Raw genomic sequence first — 14,663 nt, 5'->3', positions numbered from 1 at the left:
ATGTAGGTTGCAATAGGTACTGAGAGATGAAGAAGCTTGCACAGGATAGAGTAGCATGGAGAGCTGCATCAAACCAGTCTGAGGACTGAAGACCACGACAACAACATTGCTTTATTTGAGACATGCGCGTGAACAACGTACTGTTGAAAAGAGCAGATTCTCTAGTTTTACGTGATAGCCGCTAACTAGCAGCAGTGTGCGCCCACTTCAGTCCTAGTGAAAATGTTGTCGGAACAACAGAAAGAGTTTTATGTTTTACGTTTTACGCAGTGCGGACCACTAATAACTGTTCAGCGTGACTTTCGTAATAGGTACGGTGTGGATCCTTCTACAGCACAGAGCACTAGACGATGGCACTAACAATTTCGAGAAACATGTTGTTTGTGTCAAAGCAAATCGCCGGTTCGCCTCTGAGTGTCTGACACAGACGTCGAACGCATCCGCTATAGTTTCACAAGGAGTCCGCAGAAATCAGTTCTCTGTGCAGCTCGATAGGTCAGCAAGCCCCTGATGTCCGTCTGGCGTGTGTTGCGTCGACGTTTACACATTGAACCATACAAAATTCAGGTACTACAAGCCCTTCGTGAAGATGACAAACAACAACGTGTGAAGTTCTGTGGATCAAAATGGCTCTGAGCGCTATGGGACTTAACATCTATGGTCATCAGTCCCCTAGAACTTAGAACTACTTAAACATAACTAACCTAAGGACATCACACACATCCATGCCCGAGGCAGGTTTCGAACCTGCGACCGTAGCGGTCACGCGGTTCCAGACTGAAGCGTCTAGAATCGCACGGCCACACCGGCCGGCGTGAAGTTCTGTAATTTCGTTGTTGGCAACATGGATGATGACAGTTTTCTTCCAAGCTTAGTGTTTAGTGACGAGGCAACATTCCATTTAAACGGAAAGGTAAACCGTCATAATGTAAGAATATGCGATACGGAACTACCACCTGAAGTTTTACAAGCTGAGGGGGTTCACTAAAATATAATGTGTTGTTTGCAGTTTCAGAGGAAAAGGTATATGATCCATTTTTCTTTGCCGAGAACACTGTTACGGGAAGCACATATTTCGATATGCTTAAGAACTTTCATTACCCACATTTGGAGACTTATTCGAATGACTTCGTTTACCAACAGGACGGGTCACCGCCACGCTGGCATCTGGAAGTGCGGGAAGTTTTGAATCAAGGGGTTACTGACCGATGAATCAGTCGCACTGGACCAAATGATTAAGCCTTACTTTACTGGCTTCCAAGGTCACCGGACCTGACTGTGTATGATTATTTCTTGTGGGGGTTTATAGAACACTGTGTTTATGTGCCTCCGTCACCAACGACAGAAATTGAACTGAGACAACGCATAACAGCGGCTGTGGAAGCTGTAACTCAAAGACCCACTCTCGAATCATTGGGTAAATGTAGCCAAAAGGATATGCCTTGGAGCCGGTCGTTGTGTATAACGATTGTGATAAAGACGACGATCAGCTCTTTCATTACCGTGAGCATCACCATTCAGAAGAACCATATCAGTGTATTCTGCAAACGTGTACTCACCATTGTTGCTCTAACATTCAGAGACACGTGAATGGGGCTCAAACCAGGTCAAATTCAATTGGCTCTAAGCACTATGGGACTTAACATTTGAGGTCATCAGTCTCCTATACTTAGAACTACTTAAACCTAACTAACCTAAGGGAATCACACACAGCCATGCCCGAGGCAGGATTCGAGCCTGCGACTGTAGCAGCAGCGCGATTCCGGACTCATGCGCTTAGAACCGCTCGGCCACAAGGCCGGAAAACCAGAGAGATAGGACAGACGTCGAATGACATCAGCCTATACGATGTAACCACTCTATATCACGACTACCCTCTTGCATACCTACCTAACAAACATGTTTTCAAACGTCTGTAACAAGGAAATAGTACGTTCCCGGAAATGGATTCCCCTTTAAAATATTTTTACTCACTCCCCTTTACAAGTCCTAGTAGTGTGTAACGGGAATTTCCGAACACCACCTATACAGGGTGTTAAAAGACGTATTCCGTATTTTGGGGGAAAGAACGTCCAGAAAACATGGGATTTAAAACGCATACCTTCAAAGAGGGACGGGCATGACCTCGGCTTGGGTGCGGTACTCATACACGAGTTCCAATTTCTATTGCCCAAGTGCATACTTACCTATCTGAAGCCGGCCGAAGTGGCCGTGCGGTTCTAGTCACTACAGTCTGGAACCGTGTGACCGCTACGATCGCAGGTTCGAATCCTGCCTTGGGCATGAATGTGTTTGATGTCCTTAGGTTAGTTACGTTTAAATAGTTCTAAGTTCGAGGGGACTGATGACCTCAGAAGTTAAGTCCCATAGTGCTCAGAGCCATTTGAACCATTTGAACCCTCTCTGAAACCACATACCTTTTGAGATGAAAAAGGGGAAGAGAGAGAAACTGCGAAAGTGCCACTCGTGGGATGTGGCATTGTTTCTTGTTTCATATTTCTCAACAAAATACGTCCTACCAGCCTAAAATTGTCTGTCACCTATCACAACCATGGGATTTTGGCTAAAACTGTGACATATTTTTAAGCATTATATCAAATATTCGTCCTAATAGAAAAGTATAAACATGCAAACATGGGTGCTGTTCCATTTGAATAGACCTCATTCCTTCAGCTCTCTATGTACCAATCAGTTCGCACTAGTTTACAGTACATACTGGGCATCTAGCAGTGCGTTTGCCCATCACAACAGGTTCATTCAATATTTCCTTCTAGTGGTAGTGGAGCGGGAAATGAGAATTGAAAAACGAGCTGCGATTTTAGCTCTGGGTAAGGAAGATTATTTCAGCAGGGCATGAGCAACAAATGTTTGTATAATCCAGTCTAAAGTGGTGCATACATTGCAGCGGGTGAATCAAGCTGGTTCCAGTGCTGCTGATTTGCGATCTGGAAGACCTAGATTAACATTATGCAGGTAAGATGACTTCATGTGTGTACAGAAAAAATGTCGGACGACACGTACTGCACTTCAGATTTGTGAGTAAGTAAATAGTACGCGACCAGCTCCAGCCTCTGTCTCAATACTGCAACTCCGTCTTCTTTATCAAGGTTTAAACGTCTGCATAGCGACCAGAAACACTTATTATGCATAAAAGGAGAAAGCGTTGCAGTGGGTGTAGTAACATAAAAACTGGAGCGAGCAGCAGTGGTCCAAGGTATCATTCATGGACGAATCTAAGTCTAAAGTATCAGAAAGCCATAGTCGAACGTTTTCGTCGCCTTTGTTGAGAACGTTTGAAGAGTCAGTGTCGTGGGGGAGGATGTGTTGTGGGTGATAAGGCAGTTGGTAAGCGAGAGATATTCGGCCATCAAAGGAAAAAATAAATCACAGGATAATGATCAACAATACAGTTCCATCTGGCTAGTAACTTATTGGTCGTTGGTTTGTTCTGCAGCAAGACAATGATCCCAAACATGCTTCTAAAATAGGCAGAGGATATGTCAATTGAAAGGAGAAATGTGGGGAACTGAAAAATATGATTGGTCAAGTCATTTACCTGAATTCAGTCGCATTTAACTCGTGTGGTATGAACGTGACAGGGAAGTCAGATAAGTGTGGTCATCTAATGTTGTAGGTCTCTGGAAAAATTTTCAAAGGTATTGAAATGCAATATGTGCAAAAACACTGTAAAAATCTGGGACCAGAATGCCAAGAGTTTGTGCAGCTCTTGTAATGACAGAAGTTGGAAACAAACCGCTGAAATACTAACCATATTTTATAGTACTTACTGATAAAGAGAGAAAATACTTGTTTTGTGGGTCTATTTAGTTTGTGCAAAGTGGTTCTACTTTAAAATAAAGTGTATGGCTTTTGTCATAGGTGATCGAAGCCTTTTGACCAGTAGCGTAAATAACAAACAACACAATATAAGTATTATTCAGTTATTTTTGGGTGAAGGCATAATAAAATTTATGTTTGGCTCAAACTGTGAACATACGACTGAAGCAGATAGTGTCACAGATTTTCATCACTCAGGTTGCCACGTAATGGTGATTTCTTTAGTTTCGTTATTGAAAAAATCCTTTCATGCACATGCATTGACCGAAACATCCATATCACATTTGTGATCTCATAATCGTAATCTGAGAAGTCTGAACGTGGTAGGGAAGCTAGAAGAACTGAAAACGGAAGTGCTAAGGCTAAATCTAAATATATTGGCGTTCACTGAAATGAAATGGAAATAAGACAAGAATCTCTGCTCAGATGAGTATAGGGCGATATCAACGGCAGCAGAAAATAGTATAACGAGAGTAGGATTCCTTATGGATAGGAAGGTAGGACAGAGAGTGAGTTAATGAAAACTGTTCAGTAATAGGGTTGTCCCCATCAAAATCGACAGCCAGCCAACACCGACAACGATAGTTCAGGTTTAAATGCCGACGTTGCACGCAAAAGATGAAGGGATAGAGAAAGTAGACGAGGATGTTGAAAGGGTAATTCAGTATATACGTCATGGAGGATTGGAACGCGGAAGTAGGGGAAGGAGTAGGGAAAATGGTTTCGGGAGAATATGGGCTTGGCACTAGAAATGAAGGGGAAGAAAGACTAATTGAGTTCTGCATTAAATTTCAGCTAGTAATGGAGAAAACTCTGTTCAAGAACAACAAAACGAGTAGGTATACTTGGAAAAAGCTGGGAGACACGTGAACATTTAAGTTAGATTACATCATGGTCAGGCGGAGATTCCGAAATCAGATACTGGATTGTAAGGCGTATAGGAAGAAGATGCAGACTCAAATTTCAATTTAGTAGTGAAGACGGGTAGGCTGAAGTTTAAGAGATTAGTCAGGAATAATCAATCCACAAACAAGTGGGATACGGAAATACTAATGAATGAAGAAATAGACTTAAAGTTCTCTGAGGCTACGGATACTACGATAAGGAATAGCTCAGTAGGCAATGGACGTCCCCAAAACGAGCAATCACAGAAGTTTAGAAGAAGAACTTAGGCACAAAGAAAGTAAGTGTGAAGAAACCATGTGTCACGAAAGAAATATTTCAGATGATCGATGGAAAGAGGAGGTACCAAACTCTTCAGGAAAATTCAAGAATACAGAAGTAAAAGACACTTAGGAATGAAATAAATTGGAACTGCGAGGATGCTCAGACGAAATGGCTCCATAAATGTGAAGAAACCAAAAAAGGAATGATTGTCGGAGTGACTGACTCAGCACATAGGAAAGGCAAAAGCACTATCCTAGAAGCTAAAATCCGGGGTAGTAACATTAAGAGTGCAATGAGCATTCCAGCGCTAAATGCAGAGGAGAGAGTGGGAAAGTACACTGAAGGCCTTTATGAAGGGAGGACCTGTTTGATGACGTGATGGAAGAAAACTCTGGACTCGATAGAGAAGAGGTAGGGTATCCAACATTAGAACCAGATTTTAAAAGAGATTTGGAAGACATAAAATCAAATAAGGCAGTAGTGATAGGTAACATTCGATAAAAATTTGTAAAATCTTAGGCAAGTGGAAATAAAATGACTATTGACGTTGGTGTAGGAGTCTGGAGTCTGGCGATACCATCACACTTTCAGAAAACGTCACCCACACAATTCCCAAGAGCCGAAAAGCGCGATAATAATCGCACAATCAGCTCAACTGCTCATGGATCCAAGTTGCCTACAAGAATGATACACAGACAAATTGATAAGAAAATTTAGGATGTGCCAGATGACGGTCAGTTCGGCTTCAGGAAAGGTAAAGGCACCAGAGAGGCAATTCTGACGTTGAGTTTGATAATGCAAGCAAGACTGAAGAAAAACCAAGACACGTTGATAGTAATTGTCGACCTGTAAAAAGCGATTAACAATTGTAATGCTGATAGGTTTTCGAATTTCTAAGTAAAATAGGAGTAAGCAGTATGGAAAGACGGGTAATATACAATATCTACAAGACCCATGAGGGAACAGTAAGACTGCAAGACCCAGAACGAATTGCTCGAATTAGAAAGAGAATAAGGCAGGGATGTAGTCTTTCGTCCCTACTGTTCAATCGCTACTTCGAAGAGGCAGTGACGGAAATCAAAGAAATGTTCAAGAGAATTCGAAAGGATACCAATGGCAAGATTCGCTGATGACATTGCTATCCTCAGCGAAGGTGAAGAAGACTTACGGGATCTGCTGAATGAAATGTACAGTTTAATGAGTACAGATTATGGACAGAAAGTAAATCAAAGAAAGACGCAAATATTGAGCAGTAGCAAAAATGCGAATAGCGCGAGACTTTATCTCACGGTTGTTAATCACGATGTAGGTGAAGTTAAGGAATTCTGCTACCCAGGTAGCAGAAAAACCCATGAACGACGGAGCAAGGAGGACATAAGAAGCAGACTGGCACTGGCAAACAGGGCAACTTCGGTCAAGAGAAGTCTACCAGCATCCAACATCTACCTTAATATGAGAAATGAATTTCTGATAACGTACGTTCGAAGTACAGCATTGTATGGTAGTCAAGCATTGATTGTGGGGAAACTGGAAAAAAAACGGAACCGAAGCATCTGACATGTGTTACTACAGAAGAATGTTGAGTAATAGGTGGACTGATAAAGTAAGAAATGAGGATCTTTTCCGGAGAATCGGCGATAAATGGAATATATGGCTAACACTGATAACAAGAAAGGACAGGATGGTAGGAGAACTGTTAAGACATCCTAATATAACTTCCTTGGTACTAGAGGGAGCTGTGGAGGGTAAAAACTGTAGAGGAAGACAAAGATTAAAATACAGCCTACAAATAAAGGACGTAGGACGTAGGTCGGAAGTGCTACTTTGGGAAAATGGGACTTACACTGCAGGTCAATCACTTTCATCTGCAGAAGCTCAGGCCGTTTCAAATGTTACCGAACAGGGGTACCCGACCGGTTCTAGGAGCTACAGTCTGGAACCGCGTGACCGCTACGGTTCTAGGGGACTGATGGCCTCAGAAGTTAAGTTCCATAGTACTCAGAGCCATTTGAACCATTTGAAAACAAAAACAAATGTAAGACTGGTAGTGTCCTCTAACGTTTGGAAAGCTATTTCTGTAGTACTTTCAACCTCAGAATGGACGCCTTTAATACTGGTGAACTTATGCAAATGGTTGTTTTCTTTGTCAAATGATGTCCCTTCAAGAACGAGATTTTCTTTTTAAATGCGTGTACTTTCGCCATGAAATCAGAAGTAAACTGCTTCCCACCCTGTAATGTCTAACTGACGGCAACATGTCGGCAACTCTACCTAAAATGCAAGGTCTGCAATCCAAATCTTCTAAATTGTGTCCTTGCTTTTCTTTTCGTATCTTTCAGAATTAGTTGCGCTTAAATCTAAAAGTCATCCAGGGATGTCCTTTGTTTTCATCAACGTATTCTGCAGTATGCTTACTCTTAGTTCAGTTCCAAGAAAAACTTTAGGAACCCATGGCGTAAACCGCTACGGTCGCAGGTTTGAATCCTGCCTCGGGCATGGGTGTGTGTGATGTCTTTAGGTTAGCTAGGTTTAAGTAGTTCTTGGTTCTAGGGGACTGATGACCTCGGAAGTTAAGTCCCATAGTGCTCAGAGCCAGTTTGAATCATGACGTAATATTACGCGCATCTTCAGAATTTTCCTGTTTACACAACCAATTCCATCACGTGAATGAAATTACAATGAAATCCAGACCTTTAGCTGCTTACAGGCGTTGATAAATATCAACGGGGACAGATGAAAATGTGTACCCCGACCGGCACTCGAACCCGAGATCTCCTGCTTACATGGTAGACACACTATCCATCTGAGCCACCGAGGACACAGAGGATAGTAGGACTGCAGGGACTTGTCTCTGACACGCTTCCCGTGAGACCCAAATCTCCAACGTACTTTCCAAACACTACGTTCGTAGTGCCCCTGCTAATTATACTCATTAGTCGCAGCAGTCAGTTTACCGATTCCCGTAAGAGTTTGAGCAATGTGAGTGCATCCGCACTTAAGAAGATCGTTGGCGGGTGAGCCTTATCTATATGACGATGGTATCTGTTCTTTTGGACATGTCCGAAAGTACAGATACCATCTTCATATAAATTCCATCACGTGTTCCATTCCTATATATTTAACACAAAGTGCTTCTTGATCTACAGCGCAATGAATTCGGTACAAATCGTCTGTCAATCATATTTTTAACTCTATCTCCATCGATTAAATATTTAAATTATTCTTACTGTAATGGCGTTCAGTAGTAACTTGCGATACTCATCCGTTGTGCGACTACGTAATAGATATTGAAATTTCTTACACTTCTTCAATTTTGTTACCATTCATTTTAGAGGATTGTGACGATATATCGCAATTTTCTCGAGCTGTGAAATTCTTTCGGACCACGAATGAATACGGAAAGGCAAACAGCGTTTACACCGCAATTATGCCAAACTTTACAAAGTCGTGCTCCAAGTGTTGGAAGAAAGTGTCGAATCGCACTGCTAAACGAAATATCGCGGTGTACCGATAAGATTCGAGCAAAAACATAACATACCTAGCAGTGTTGAGGAAGGCCGACCCTTGGACAGCACGTGGGCAGGACTTTGTGCACACATGGAGTTTTGCACGTCGTGGCCGACCCTGGCTTAAGAGTTACGTGCACTTGTTTACCTTCGCCACCGTAAAACATGTTATGTCTACGGCAAGCTCACAGCTGTTATGAATGACCTAAAGAATGTATTAAGAAATTAGTAAACGAATGATACTATATTATTCAGCTACTGTAAAGCGGCAGAGGCTCTAATTTAGTTTGTCTACTATTACAGATAACCTGCACTTGTGATCCATCGCTAAAGGAAGTGTTCAACATGGCGACAACTCATAGAAAGCCATGTTTTACCCAACGTTTTAGGGAAGTAAAAACTCCCTGAAAACCTCCAGGTTGGCCACGGATGAGCTGTCAGGCACTGATAAGGCGTTCTTGTAGCGTGTGTACATCATCAATGGGGGTCTGCACACACCAAAGATATCAAGCGTCCACTCATTCAAAAATGCAAGAAATAAGTTTGGGGGAACGAGCTGACCAACGTACTAGACCTCCCCGAACAATCAATTACCCATTAAATGTCTCTGTGAGTCGTACTCGGGAGTTTCAGAGGAAAATGGGCTGATACTCCATCATGGACGAAATAAATTTCCAGCCATTGCTGGAATGGACCTCTTTTAGCAAGTGAGCCATGTTGTTTTATTGGAACTGAACATATTTTGCACCAGCCAACTTGTTTCGTAGTATGTAAGGTCCTGTTAGTTTATCGCCCGTAATTACTGCTCATACATTGATAGTCGGTACTTATTCCTTTCTTCTTCACCTGGGTTTGTATTTGCATGAGTCCACACAATTTGCTTATGAAAACTGAGAATTCCAGCTTACATGAAACCAGTTTCATCTATAAACTGTATCTCCCTTGTGAAAAGTGGATCTTTACAACGGCCAACGGCAGAACTTCATGCTGGCAGGCTCATCTTGTAGCCGAAGAGGCTGTACTCGATGTAGGCATAGCTGCAGTTCATACAGGATGCCGAGGCTAAATGACGACCAACCCTGATGGATGCTGAAATTCAATGTACACTAGTTCCGGGATTTTCTTCCCCTCGTTGCGACACTTGCTTCAGCACAAAAGAAGCACTAATGGTGCATCGCCTGCCAAGTTTCGCCGTTGTTGGGGTTACGGAATCAGAGTCTGCTAGTCGCTTGAAAAGACGGCTGAATAAAAATGCATATGGTATCCTGTCTCCTGGAAATTTTTCAGCATACAGGAAATGGGCATGACGGTTCCACTGATTCTGAGTTTGAAATTAGGCATTAGAAACACATCAAGCTACAACTTTTCGTAAAATAACAACTTAAACGGCATGTATAGAGTTGTGTGTAAGAGATGTTGGTTGTATTACTCTCCGCAGGTAAGATACGGTTAAAAGCCCTTTTTGCTGTGGAAACGTGTGGTTCTGCCTTCCTGTGTCTATAATTCAAGTAGTGTTGTCGTAATTAGAGATGGAGAGGAGAGATCTGTATTTTCTCTGAAGAAAGTCTTAATGATCAAAATCATATTCAGTACTGTTTATATCTGATGACCAGTCTCAACAGTTAACACTGTTATATTGTGATCTTCGAAAAAATCTTGCTCTTATACGCCATGTTCCATTATGACTCTATTGCACATCGTATGTTGATGACATAGTGGATAATATGTAGCACATTCCACACAGAACAAGAGATTTAAACATATGCACATGTGCGCACTTATACTCGGTTCAACAGCTAACAAACATTAGCGAAATGTCGTCTATGGACATCCCTAGCTAACTAGGTGATTAATTGTATTTTTTTTATTCATGAAATACATGTTCTTATTTTTAACAAGCCTGTGTGGATGTGTAAGATATTATCCTCTATAAAGTCAACTGGGCTCAAATTGGAATGTGTGATACAGACATAATGGAACATTTCGTATAACAACAAGATTTCAAGATTTGTTTCTTAAGTTCAGAAGATCGTAGTCTGAACTGTTGAAATCCGTGATCAGTAGTAAACAGTATGGGAAATTTCTTCACAGTGTTGTCTGAGTTGTCTGCTATCCAGTAATTTCAACCAAGACCAGAATTTTCCAAAACCTGTAGAATCCTTATAAAGAAACTGTACCATATTACTGCAGTGAGCAACCAAACCACAGAAACGAAATTGGCAAGACCTGACTCCACTGCTTCCGAAACTCGGTGTTTGCTCTGGGGTGAGCGACGTTCAGCAATTGTAAACTGGGACCTGCCATCTAATCAGTATTATGTGAGCCCAAGGGACTCCAGTGATAAAGTTTATAGTCATTCTGGCTGAGAGAAATTAGGAAACAGTCGCAGCACTAAAAAGAGTAACTATTGTTCTTTGTTTAGCACACATCAGTTTCATCACCCAACGATTCCGTTATTGTGATATCATTTTCGATACTTCATGGAAGTAAACAAAAACACTATTTCACCAATATTATCAATAAAATTTCAGTCATAATTTAATATTCTGGACGAAGAAGTTAGCTTTCATGAAGTCTTTGGGGCCTAGTAGATCATTTGGTAAAGGTAACAAAATGGTGTTAAAATCTTTCAAGTGCAATGCAGTTGCAACTATTGTGCTTGAAATACCGGCTAATTGAACTGTTCAAATGGTTCAAATGGCTCTGAGCACTATGGGACTTAACTGCTGAGGTCATCAGTCCCCTAGAACTTAGAACTACTTAAACCTAACTAACCTAAGGACATCACACATATCCATGCCCGAGGCAGGATTCGAACCTGCGACCGTAGCGGTCACGCGGTTCCAGACTGAAGCGCCTAGAACCACACGGGCACACCGGTTGGCAATTGAACTGTACCATACTTAGATAGCTTCCAACATAAAGTTCAGGATGTATATTGTAATTACTTTAGTGTATATTTAGAGGAAAGTACAACAAGTCAAAACGTTCGTCATTTTCTAAGCGTCGGATACCGCTAGAACAGTATCTGCTCTTTTGCTGTTTCCAGAAAACGGATAAACATTTCTGGATGTTTTGACAGATATTTCATTTCTCATCCTTTCGCTTGTGTATTTCACGTATAATTTGTTTTACTCTTTTCTTGATGCTCTCTCTATCAATTTCATACGTTGACTAGCGAACATCACGAATTAATTTAACTTTTTCATGGATGTCTGTTATCTACGTTTCTCTTCTATACGATGCATTTATCCTGGTGTACATTTTCTTGACTCCACAGCTTCATGGACATACATGAATTGGTGTAGTTGTCTTCATCATGTAGACCAAAATACCGTATTCGGTAAAATCCTCTCAGACAGCTCGCTGTCTTATCGTCCTATAATTATTATTTAACAGGTTGCCTTTTTCTTTTTGCTACTTTTATCAGTTCTTTTCCTAGCTGTATTTAATTTTCAGTCACACTGTGTTCTTAGCAGACTCCTGCCAGTTCTATTTACATATTCTGTGGGACCTTTTTTTTATTTTCATGTAATGTGGTAGCAGAAGGTATAGCATCGCTTCTTGAAAAAAAATGTAATGTTAATGAACGTATCGATATGTAACTACAATGGAACCGCTATACGTGCTCATAGAATTGTAATTACTATTATCTCTATATCGTAGTATATAAGAAGATTTCTTTGTTTCACGCTCTTGCCTTTTCTTTGTCTTCTGTGTCTGGTAGGTTCTGATGTCCTACCTGACCGTCGCATATAGATCACGGTCTGTATATAATTATTTCAATCAGGTTACCGTCCATTCAGAGGCTGTTGCACGCAGCGACCGTTATTTTGATTTGTAAATAATAGATTTCAGCGATCAGTCGTCCTTTCGAATATTTATTGGCAGATCTAGATTTCGGCTAGCAACCAGCCATTCTCAATGCACCATCCTTTTTTGGTCAATGCATGGAATGCCTATTGGTCTGTATTCCATGAATTGTATACAAAGCCAGATCAACAGGCATTACATGCATTGACCAAAAATGGTTAGTGCATTGAGAATGGCTAGTTGCTAGCCGAAATCTAGTTCTGCTAATAAATATTCCAAAGGACGAGTGATAGCTGAAATATATTATTTACAAATTATTTCAATTATATGTAGTGTCATGATAAATATTGTTAAATATATATGCAAATAGCTTGGTAGTATGTGTTTATTGTTAGTAGCAAAAGATACCTTCTCTGACCCATGGTTCATTTATGTAATAATTAAATGTTGACCTAGCCATTTGTGTAAGTTAATCGTTGTAGCGGCGCCATTGGTGTTAAAAATAATAAAAACGCTTTTAATATTCATTTCTTGCAAGAATTATTAAAGATAATAATCTTAATAAATACAGAACGGCGTTTTGTTATATTTTTTTATTTCTCTTTTAGGCCAGAGGTACAGCTTTATGAATAATAATTTTTATTAACGTATACGCTGCCGTTGTACATAGGGAGCTATACTAGAGAATCAAGCCTCACAGAAAAAGAAATAATTAAGCAGTTTATTTAACTGGTTTATCGCTTAACATAAAAGAAAGATTTTTCTTTAAAAAATCCATCGTGAGCAAGACGGATGTCTTCACGTTGGAATACGTATCATATTTCTGGCGATAGCGCCCTGAAAAACAACCAGCCGTGGCTTTTAACCAACAGAAAAGAGAATTTTTAACAGAACATTTTCATTTCCAATTCCAATTATCAGAATAATTTATTTCATTCTCTTCTGAAAAAAGGTTACGCGTTAAAGGCATAATGAATCCGCGGTAGAGGAGAAGCTGAAAGTTTACGTCTAGTTATCCATTTTTCGTGGTTTCTCTCAATCACTTAAGACGAATGGCAGAATTTTTAGTTCGACAAGGCTGTAGCCAACTTCTGACCACTTCTTTGTCGAATCTTGGTTTTTGCATCGATTTTACTCAGTCCAGTCACATTAATGTGACAACCGTCCATGTTAGGCGTCAACGTGCAGTAACCATTCACAGTCGGCAGGTAGCAGCACTGGTAGTATAGGACATATAAAGCGCGTTCGGGTGGAGGGGGGGTGGGGGGAGGGGGCGGCAGAACCAGTGCAATCGTTGCTGTAATGCAGAAATTGACCTGTTTATCTGACTTTCAAAAGGGCATGATAAGTGGCTTTCGGGTGAAGAGTGGAAGCATTTCCGAAACGGCTAGGTTTGTAAACCGTTCGCCTGCCGCCAGGGGCATGACAAAATGGCTCTGTCTAAAACCAGCGGCAAGGCATCTGTGGTACACCACGGGCTGTAAATGGTAGGGGTGAACAACGGCTGCGGAGATGTATACAGGCGAATAGAGTGCAACTATTGAGCAACCGACCGCCCAGATGAACCAATGGCTTACCACAGGGTCTCCTCAACGACTGTTCAGCGTACGTTACTGTGTATGGTTCTGGCAGCAGCCACCTTGCACCAATGCTGACTGCTGTTCACTGGTGACGAAGGCCGGAATTTGCCAGCTACAAGCGCAACTGGGCATCCACTGAGTGGCGACAGCTGGCCTTTTCAGATGAATCCCATTTCATGCTCCATCAAACAGACGAAGGTCGGTGTGTGCAGTGTGAATTGTCTGAAACCAAACACCCTGCAAAAATCGTCAGAGGGGTAGAGGCCGGAGGAGGGCGTGTTACGGTCTGGGAAACACTTTTGCGGCATTCCATGGATGATCTCGTCATTCTGGAAGACACAAGTATGCATCTATCGTTGTCGAACGTGTCCACCCCTCCATGTGGTTTATTTTTTCTCGGCACAGTGATATCTGCCAAAAGGACGAAGCAGTGTATAACAGCCCGAAGAGTGTGTGCCAGGTGCAAGAGCACAATGATGAGTTTACCGTGTTGTATTGCATTGTATGTTAACTGGGGACCTAGAAACGACGGAGAGGCTCTGTCCCCGCAGCAGCCGCAGTGGTTCACAAACCCCACCACGACTACCGCAGTCCACGTCACCCTTCCGCCGCCCCACACCTAACCGCTCTTTCAGAGTTATTGTGCGGTTCAGCCCCCCCCCCCCCCCCCCCCCCCATGGAACGTCTAACACCAGACGAGTGTAACCCCTATGTTTGCGTGGTAGAGTAATGGTGGTGTATGCGTACGTGGAGAACTTGT

Source organism: Schistocerca piceifrons, chromosome 2 (assembly GCF_021461385.2).
Source record: "Schistocerca piceifrons isolate TAMUIC-IGC-003096 chromosome 2, iqSchPice1.1, whole genome shotgun sequence".
In the NCBI taxonomy this organism is placed as follows: domain Eukaryota; kingdom Metazoa; phylum Arthropoda; class Insecta; order Orthoptera; family Acrididae; genus Schistocerca; species Schistocerca piceifrons.
The sequence above is the reverse complement of the archived record's forward strand: the minus strand, read 5'-3'. Positions refer to the sequence as shown.